The sequence below is a fragment of the Choloepus didactylus genome, chromosome 12 (assembly GCF_015220235.1).
Source record: "Choloepus didactylus isolate mChoDid1 chromosome 12, mChoDid1.pri, whole genome shotgun sequence".
Classification (NCBI taxonomy): domain Eukaryota; kingdom Metazoa; phylum Chordata; class Mammalia; order Pilosa; family Megalonychidae; genus Choloepus; species Choloepus didactylus.
The window spans coordinates 78282188-78289926 of NC_051318.1; positions in this window are offsets into that span (position 1 = coordinate 78282188).

A 7739-nucleotide genomic window follows, 5' to 3' on the forward strand; every position below is an offset into this window, starting at 1 on the left:
CAAGCTTTCCTTTGTTCTAAAATAACTTCAGAGGCATTAACCTCTGAAACTGTTTCCTGCAATTTTAAATATCCATAAGATACTTTTATGTCATAAAATTGCATCTTTATTTTATCCATACTCTCTTTTTTTAATAACTTGCTTAATACAACAAACGTTTTTTCATGTCATCATTTTTCGGGAGAAAAGACAGTCACTCTCAAATAGTACAGCTGAGAAGTGTGTATATGCTTATGGGGAAACAGGAATGCGGAAAGTAGTTTTTGATATGGTAAGGAATGAGTTTAGAGCTTTGTAAATGATTTGGGACTTTAAAGTTTATCACCTAGTGCCTATTTCCCTGCATCTATATTCTGCCTTTTGTAATGAACATAAAATGGTTAACTGCAATATGTGTAACCAGCAAATGTAACAATTTCCAGAGTAGAGTAAATCGTGTTAAATATACCAGTGTTTTCAATAATTTATATTATTAAGAGACAGAAATACGAACTAAATTCTCCTTAGAGAAAAATCTATCCATATGAATTAAAAAGATAATCTCAGAAATAGAATGATTAAAATGATAGAAATGGTTGACCAGTTTAAGTAATTCTAAATTACACCAATATATTTATGAACAGATATTTTAAAATTTTATCCTATTACATTAAAACAGAGTACATAATCAAATTAAAATAGATATATAAATGAAGAAAATATTTAAAATAAGACATGGTGGCAATGTTTCTTGCCCACCCAGAATACATTTCTCCCTTCCTCTTTCCCAGCAGAACCCAGATTTAATTCAAATATTCCCTCTATTGCCAACTCCAGGGGTGATTACAAACCATTAATGAAATCCCTATTGCCAAAGATTGGTTCTGGAACCCAGGCTTAGGCTAATAATCACATGATATTTCACTGTTCATTATTATTGCTGTTTAGGAGCGAACAGGTGTACTGATTACGTTAAACAGATTATAAGGAAGAATGTATTCACTAGAGTTCAAAAATAGATCTTCTTTCTCTCTTCTGCTAGATTTAAACAAAGAAGCAGGCTGCCCTAATTGATACTGGAAACCATTATATAACAATGAGGGCCATCAGTCTGCCTGGGAAAAAAGGCACAGGGAAAGGGGTATGGGCAAGAAAATCAAGGAAGAATGGAACCAGAGGCCTGATACACTTTACCTAGAATCCATTTTATCTCTAGTCCTCCTGTTATGTGATATAATAAATATTATACATTTTTAAGTCATCTTGACTGAGGGTTTTATTATGGACACCTACCACATTCACTCATAATCATCTTATATTTTAATAGCATATCACAAATATTAAATTATCATTGACTGTTAATAACTAAGAATGAAAATTAGAAGTTGAAGTTACTTCTAACCACTAACTTCAGATTGGCTCTAGATTAAAGACCTAAACATTTACAGGGAAAGAAATTACATTGAAGGTTTTAATTTTTTTCTTTCAATAAGAATAGTTTTTATATATATCCAAAACCGGAAGCATCTAAACTAATAAAGATTGATTACATCGATTTTATTATATTCAGTGCATAGGAGAGTGTCCAAAGCTGGTGATCACTGCTATGCTGAACCCACCTATCCACCTACACTTACTGTATAATAATTTTATCTAAATCATATTAAAACAAAAACACTATTCAATCTGAAAGTGTATTTTTGTAAGAAATTATATGTATTGAAAAAATGTTAGGTATTAGCTGTCTTCTTTGCAAAAAAAGTTCCATATTAGTGATCATAATGGAATCCAGATTCATTCACTACAATTTTCTTTTTCTTTTTCAGTGAAAAGGAATCAGGATATAATACAGAATCACACTAACAAACACATGAGATGGCCTTGTGCTTATGCAAAGTAGTTATGCAAAACTATAAGCTTCAGGGAGATCAATAGTAGACAGACTGTTAAATTGCTACATCCACAACTGCAAAAAGTCAGCAGGAAGCTTGGCAATGAAAAAACAGAACACTCTCTGAACAGATAAACCTCTCCTTTTGCTGTCAGCTTGGTGGAGTTGGTGCCTGCAGCTCATTAGCCCTGGGTACTCAAATGGATGAATCACAACAGCCTCAGAGAATCCCCACTCCTGTGTTCTGAGAAGTACCTGGCACTGCCTAGCCCCCCTTTCAGGTGCTGTGCACCACTGCAGGTGATAGAATCTGCCTAAAGAGAATCTAACTTCTGACAGGAAAAAAAAAAAAAAGAGAGACAACCTCAGCTCATAAGCCATGGCACAGAGTCAACAGGAGCTTCTTTTCACAACTTTTAAATATATTCATGAATTCCCACTACTTGCCTGCAGTGGGTTAAACTAAGCTGGCTAGGAGAAGAATGCTGTTCCTGCATTAATAAGATAAGAAATGGTATGAAAGACTTACGGTATTAAACATTTCAGCTGTATCGTATTAGTAGTATATCATAGGACTTACTATTCCCCAGCACAATACAAAAATCATTATTATGCTAAGACTTTCCTCCCAAGAAATAAATGGGAAAAGAGCTAATGGGGTAGAAGATCTAAAATGCATTGTCATTTCAACTCTTTTCTTTTAGAAATGAGCATTTTCCCAAATCTAAATATGTCTGAAGATATTTGGTTTAAAATGTATTCTGGAAGTGCAATAAAATGATTTTGTTAAAAAAAAACAACTGTATTCTCATTCTTCCACAAATCATTATCTGTAGGCAGAAATGTGAGTGAATGTGCATGTAGATGCATGTCTGTGTGGTGTTTGGGTGTGTGTGTGCATGTGTGAATGAGTGTGTCTGTAAGTGACACTGTATCTGGGTGTGCGAGCATGAGGGCTGGTAACTGTGTGATTACACACAAATGGCAACCATAGAGGAAGAGTTGGAAACAGTCTATAAAATCATGCAAGATGTCAACTTTCAGGTTCTCCAGATGACTGGGGAAGGAATACATACTTCTATATGCTTATTGCAGAATTCCTATTCTGCTGTTTAGCAAAATGCTCACTTAAAAAAATTATTAACCAACATGTAATATCTATATTCAAAATTGTCTAAGATGTTTCATCCATAAAATGATTCCTTTGCTTCAAATGAGCATATATAATAACAGGAATTTCTTTACCTATTCATTTATTTCACTTTGGAAGAAAATAAGTTATATTTAGCCAGAATTTGGAGAAGTAGGTGATGTTTTAGCCATGCTTCAGTATGAAGAAAGATGCTGTAGACAGTAATGCCATGACAGCCTTACTGTCAAGTTTATTGAGGTTTGCACTCTACTAGGTTTGTCTACTTCCCAACTAGACTGAAGGCATATTTTGGCATAATTTTTATGCTTTTACTGTGCCTAGACACAGTAAATGCCTCATGAATTAATTAATGACTAATCATTGAAAACTGAACTGGATGGCATGGGCTCCGAGAACTGAGACCTAAACATCTGTCTTAGCTTCCCTGCCACTATGGAAATATCACATAATGGGGTTGACTTAATGAGAATTTGTTGTCTTGTGGCTTTGGAGACTGATAGGCTTGCTTCCTCCCAGGGTTAGTGCCATTCTAGAGGGCTGGCTGCTGGCAATCCTTGGGGCTCCTTGGCTTTCCCATCACATGGCTCTGTCCTCTCCTTTCTTTTCCAGGTTCCCACTGGCTTCTAGCTTCCAGCTCCTTCTCATGACTTTCTCTTTATACGGTCTCCATCCTGATTCAGTTGGCCATTGCTTAACTAAAAATAACATCTTCTAAAGGTCCTATTTACAATAGGTTCATACCTACAGGAATGGGATTAAGAAGAAGAACATGTCTTTTGCTGAGGTATATAATTTAACCTACCACATCTTTCCAGTTTAACATTTACCAGTTTGCTAATCACTGTTGTATTCATAGAATGCTAAGATTTGTAGCAGATTTTTAAATTAGCTGATTATGGGTTTTACAGGTGATTTCAAAAGGTAAAATATTTTATTTTAAAAGGTGAAATATTAAGATGATTTTGACACTCACTTTTCTTTTTTCTCCAGAAAGAAATCTTAGGTTTACAAATCATCAAAATGTGTAAGTCAATGATTTCCCTAATTTTCAGTGTTTTTCATTTATTAACTGTTTCATTTAATGTTGTTTATATACCACCTTTACATATTTCCTACCTTAAAAAGTTTGCTATGTTATTTGTATCTGAATCAAGTTCTCAATTAGGCAGTGAATAATGTAAAGAATAAGAGCAGAGAAAAGGAAACAGCTTTACTTTCTGGTTTAGAAGAAAGGAAGAGAAAAAGAAAGGAGGGAAGGAGAGAGGGAGGCAAGGAGGAAAAAGAAAGGAGGGGAAAGAAAAGAGAAGCTCTGATACTGATATATACATGATTAGCCCTTAAACATCTGGCCTCAGCCAGGCAAAGGATTTAAAATGCCCCTCCCTAGACACTTTCACACACCCTTAGGCTTCCTTCTGTGATTTTTTTAATTCCCAAAGTTTGGGGATTAGTGTTGGTTTCAGAACAAAAGAAAAATAAGGCAAGTACCAAATTCAAGGGAAATCTGTTTTTGACACTGTCAAAACTAAAGTCAGAATGGCAGAAAAGAATTTCAGAGATTCCCTAGACCAACTGTCTCATTGTTTAAATGAATGAACTAAGTACTGGGAAGATTGAGCAATTTGCCCAAAGTTACACTGCTAATCAGTGGCTGAAGACTGGATCCTGCTCAGGTACTCTGGAAATTTGTCTGATACCTCTTCCACTACAAGATGAGCCAAAGCTTGCTATTCAAGGAGGGTTGAAAAGAAGGGAAAGAGACATTATCAGGGTAAGTATTCAAATCAAATCATTTCAGAGATTGCAATTTTATCATATCTGGATTCTTACAAGGCATTGCTCCATCAATTTTTCCATCTTCAGCATATATCGCTATATATTCAATAAACATTTTTTCCATCTTAATTTCTCTCATCCTTAATTCAGTCCTTTTCACTGTCAAATGTTTAGCAAAATAATTCACATTCATTATTCTACTACCATATTTCTCAGTGCTTGTTTAGCATGTTGCAATTGGATGTCTATTCCTCACTCTTCAAAAGCTGGACTCAACAAAACCACCTAAGAGGAAATAGCAAACATTTTTTTTATCTTCTACTATACACTAGTCAAAGTGACAGGAGTATTACATCTGTTATGTAATTTATCCATCCAAAATAGTTGAGGATTATTTCTGTTTCATAGGGGAGAAAACTGATATGAAATATTAAGTAATTTGTCGTCATTGTGCAAGTGAAGTTTGTCTAACTATACAGATCATTGCTGCCATATCATCTTTGTCTTACAAATTTGTTTATAAACTTCTTACCTAAAAGATAAATTAAAAAAAATATTCTTCCATAAATTCCCTGGGACTTAATGATTTCCTCTTTTTAATACATCAAACTTCCTTTCATTAAACAACGTAGTCTCCTTATTGCCAAATCTAATGACTCTTTTTCAATCTGGATTCCTACCTAATTTCCATTTGATTAATTTTTTACTTTGGACATTATCAACTCTTCTTCCATTCTGGTAAAGAAAGACACATAAGAGTTTGACTAGAGTCAAACAAAACTGAGTTTTAACTTTATCTCGACCGCTTACTAGATATGTGTTGAATTTTGCAAATTTAAATATTTCCTGATTCATTCACCTCATTTGTGAAATTGGAAACATAACATATTGTTTCATAAGCCTATCAGAAGGATGACATGGGATAAAGTATGTGAAGAACTCAGTATAGTGTTTAACACACAAGCACTCCATTAATGGAAGCTCTTATTCTCTATTGACATGTGTTCTAGTTTGCTAATGCTGCAGAATGCAAAACACCAGAGATGGAATGGCTTTTATAAAAAGGGGGTTTATTTGGCTATACAGTTACAGTCTTAAGGCCATAAAGTGTCCAGGGTAACACATCAGTAATCAGGTACCTTCACTGGAGGATGGCCAATGGTTTCCGGAAAACCTCTGTTAGCTGGGAAGGCACGTGGCTGGTGTCTGCTCCAAAGTTCTGGTTTCAAAATGGCTTTCTCTCAGGACATTCCTCCCTAGCAAGCTTGCTCTTCTTCAAAACGTCACTCACAGCTGCACTCCCTTTTCCTCTCCTTGAGCCAGCTCATTTATATGGCTCCACTGATCAAGGCCCACCCCGAATGGATGGGGCCACGCCTCCATAGGAGTATCCCACCAGAGTCACCACCCACAGCTGGGTGGGGCACATTCCAAGCAAATCTAATCAGCACCAAAAGTCTGTTCCACAAGACTACATCAAAGATAATGGCGTTTGGGGTACAAAATGCATTCAAACCGGCACAACATGTTTAACTCCATTTTCTTCTAAAAGTCTCCTGTTTCTAAAATCCTCCCCCTCTGATTATTCTTTCTCAGCCTGTTATGGCTGTTTCTTCTTTATTATTTAATCCAAGTTTCTGTCTTTGACTCTTTCTCTCATCCTCTAGCCATTCCTAGATGATTTTACCAAGTCCACAGTTTCACCTGCCTCTACTAATTTGGTATTTTACATAAGCACATCTCTAATTTCACCTTTCTCCAGAGATTTGCCTGTATTTATAAGTATTCTTGCAGTTCTTTCTCAAAACAGGAATAAAAAACCCAACAACTTCAAAAGTTGTCACCTCTCTCCCATAAAAATGTGCTTCTTGTCATCCAAGATATAGATCATAGAATTGCCCAGAAATTTTTTTAACTACCCATCAATTGCTGTCCAGATGTGTTTTATGGTGGACACAATCCTCAAAACCTTGTTTACTTCTCAGCTATTAACCCCGCCCCATCTCTGTACTTCATGGCCTCAAAATACCACCCTTGCCGGGCTCTGTCCTACCCAAAGGAAGCACTTTGCTTTACTATCCCTTTTGCCTTGGTCCGTGCTTTTCTCTAGACCCATCTTCTCTGCCTGGTAAATTCTTTCATAATAGTTTCAACCTTTATGTTCTCCTTTTTGTTTTCCTCTATAAATTCCCCATGCCTTAAGGGATTTCTCTTTTGTGTTCCTATTAACACTTTGCAAGTATTTCTCTTATATGACATAGTATTATAATCCTTTAGATGCCCCTCTGCTTTCCAAATAGAAGTCTGGATATTATGCACTTTTATATACAACCAGATCTCTAATTTCTTTAATACCAAGTCATTGACTAAGAATTTATGCACACACACACACCACCCCCCTCCCGGAATATATATTTATATTTTTTTCCCTTTAGGAAAAAATCAAATCCATTCTCATGCAAAATTTTTTAGAATATGGTTTCCAGAAACATATTTTGACAAAATGTTTTGATTCAATCTATGAAAGTATACATTTACTAATGTCTGGATTATATAATATTTAATATAAAGAAAAGAATATGTAACATATAAATAAACTCTGAATAAAACAATAAATTAAATCACCATCCAACTTATGAACTAGACCAAAATCCACTATCCTTGAATGTGCATTTGTTCTTTCCCTATGCCACCCCTGGGCTTCCTCTCAGATAAAACCACCAATCTGAATTTATGTTCGTAATTCCCTTCCTTGTATCATATAGTTTATTCATATGTAAGTATCTTTAAACAATGCCAAATTGTTTTCCAAAGTAGGTGGTTGAGTTACCGATCACCAACGGACAAGTAGTATATGAAAATTCCTACCAATTCACCTGCTTACCAACACTTGATTTAGTCAGACTTCTTAATTTTGCCAGTTTAACAGGTATAAACAAA